The following is a 2,714-nucleotide window of genomic DNA, read 5'->3' as shown; positions in this document are numbered from 1 at the left end:
TTGTGTCTCTGGTGCTTCCACACGCAAACAAACTGGGAAAAGACCTTTCCATGCTGTTTTGAGTGAGATACAGGTTTCTGAATGTCCTGCCGTCAGTCTCCGAGTGAGCTGTTCAAAATCTGCACAGCTTTCTATGTCACTAGCCAAAATGAGGTGGCTAACCGTAGCACATGCTAGCACTAGCATGCTAGCTCGTTCGCAATGGCAACACACTGCTACAACACACACTAGTTCACCATAATCTACAAAAGAACTATTTACAGTACATGTCCCTGTTCTGCGGGTATTCCACAAGAGCGCCCTTGCTTAGAATTATCCCAGCTAATCCTGCCTTGTACTGACCAAAGTTGTAAAAAAGTTTTCTAGCTGATGTGATCTTAACCACCTAGTGTGCATGTGTGACTCCTAACAAAGATAGTAAAGAAGTAAGATGTTTATTATTTCAGTTTTCAGCCACGGTTTGAAAATAAGAATCAATGGAATCAATAAAATTTGCATCAAATTAAAGCATTTCTGATTCTGGATCCAATTCTTTAGAAGAAGGCAAATTTGACAACAAATGGCACTGGCATAAAAGCTATATACAGTAATAGGCTAAAATGACAAGCAATGGTGCACTGATTCGCACTGAGTGCTGTATTTTGTAAATTGTTGTCCACTGTGTATTTGTTGATGGAAGAGCTCATACACTTGCTTTCAGTTGTGTTATTTGAAGACAAAATTTGCTTTTGTTGCATATATTAAAGTATGTAGTTATAGTTATTTTTTTGAAACGGTTAGAGCCTTTTCTTAAACAAAATGTGTAATTTTGTCCATGAGTGCCACTGTTTTGGCCTGTGTGTTAACTGTTTTGAAAATGTGGAGTTTTGAGTTGACTGCTGCATCAAAGCAATCAAGAAAAACTGTAACAACCAACTCCGCAGTTCCTTGAAACTCTATTGAGACCCTTTCAACTTTTTTGTTTTGGTTTCCTCTCAATGCTTTATCAAATATGTTTCCAACTGCAACAGGCAGCTGTTTTCAGTGGAGGTAGCTCTGATTAACCCACAGTACAATACCGTCCCAGTACCAAACGCCAGACAGACATAACTAGCAACATAGCTAGTGAACAAATGGATGGCCTTTAGCAGATAAAGGGATGGATATTTAACTGAATAGTTGTTGAAAGACAAAAAAGAGCTAAAAGCAAAGTGAATCTTGAACTTAAGTACATCAGTGAACAGAAACATGACTTTAAATGAATGCTAATGTTGCTCAGTGCTGGATTTGTAAATAAGTAACTGTTTGCTAACATGTTAGCTTTAGAAAAAGATGTAAATGTGTCAATGTTGTGTTTCCAGCTTGTTCTGCTTCCACCAAGAATACGTTAATATTGCTTTAAGGAAGTGTTTATCTTCAAACACAGTGTTAAGATAAGTACATTTCTTTTAATTCAACTTTCATGGATAAACCCCTTAAAATAGTCCCAATGGGGCCCTTAAGAGAAGATGAAAATTAGTTTTTTAATGCAATATCATGCACTATCATGATACTAGGGTGCATCAAAGGACTCTTATATGTCTATCCTATACACTCACACACATTCACGGACACGTGCTACACAAACATACTGTATAGTAATTCTATGAAATATGAATGTACGAGGCAGTACAAAAGGAGGACATGAACGTTGGGACCAAAAGGAAGAACACCCTCCTCATTATCTCCCCCACACTCAGTCAGCAAACAAAAAAGGCTAAAAAAGCTATAAAACTATAACAGACAAGAGGAAGAAGAGAAGCAGCAGCTCTGGCAGCGCTGTGTTGACAACTTTCCAGCAGCTGATTTAGCGAACATAGCTACATCTGTTGAGCTCCAACGACAGCTATTGGGGTGTTGGGGCCGCATTATGTCTGATGTGCTGCGATCAACTTTTTTTTGTGGAAGTTTGCTCTGCACACTGCAAAGATAACAACCGGGAACCCTGGAGCCCCTCAGCTCAGGAATTGTGACAGATATTACTGCCTGTTTAATTGGCAAAAAACAAATCCTGCAATGAAACATCCCGCTCTTCTGCAGCAAAACGCACAAGCGGCTGATGCACACACCAAAATCAGATGCACACTCATACTCACTCCCTGTTCCTCTCCCACTCAGTCTCAGTCCCTCTGAAGTATAAATCAATGGTTAGAGTGTTGCTTTTTAAAGAAGCCAGGTACCACGCAAAGGCAGAAAAGACTGAGACAGGCCTTCAAAGGCAGAAATGTTTGGACAGCTTGTGAGAGCAAAAACACTTGCTCCAGGGAACGGGTCACTGTGCTGTTCTGGTATGTTTATGACACATATGAGGGGACATGTATGGGTGGAAAGGCTGTATATGCATGTGGAGTGCAGGTGTGTCATGTAAAATGTATAATACATGGAGAGAGGTCACTACGGTGTGACGCTGTCTCTCAAACAATGTCCCTTATGGTTAATCCATCATAGACTGGCCACCTTTAGACTTCTGCTTTGTGCATTTTCTCTTCTATTACTCTTGACCTGTGTGATATGGACACTAGAAGTCCAAGGACTTGAGAGGCTTTAAAGGTTATAAATACTGCATCTGTTCTCCAGTCTGTGCACTGAAGCAGAACAGAGTTGCATCAAGAGAATGACACAGCTTACCTGTCTTCACAGTGTTGTTTGACTTGGTTGTGCAACGTCAACATTAAACAACTATAAAAGCAGATGAA

Source organism: Etheostoma spectabile, chromosome 16 (genome assembly GCF_008692095.1).
Source record: "Etheostoma spectabile isolate EspeVRDwgs_2016 chromosome 16, UIUC_Espe_1.0, whole genome shotgun sequence".
Lineage (NCBI taxonomy): Eukaryota > Metazoa > Chordata > Actinopteri > Perciformes > Percidae > Etheostoma > Etheostoma spectabile.
The sequence above is the reverse complement of the archived record's forward strand: the minus strand, read 5'-3'. Positions refer to the sequence as shown.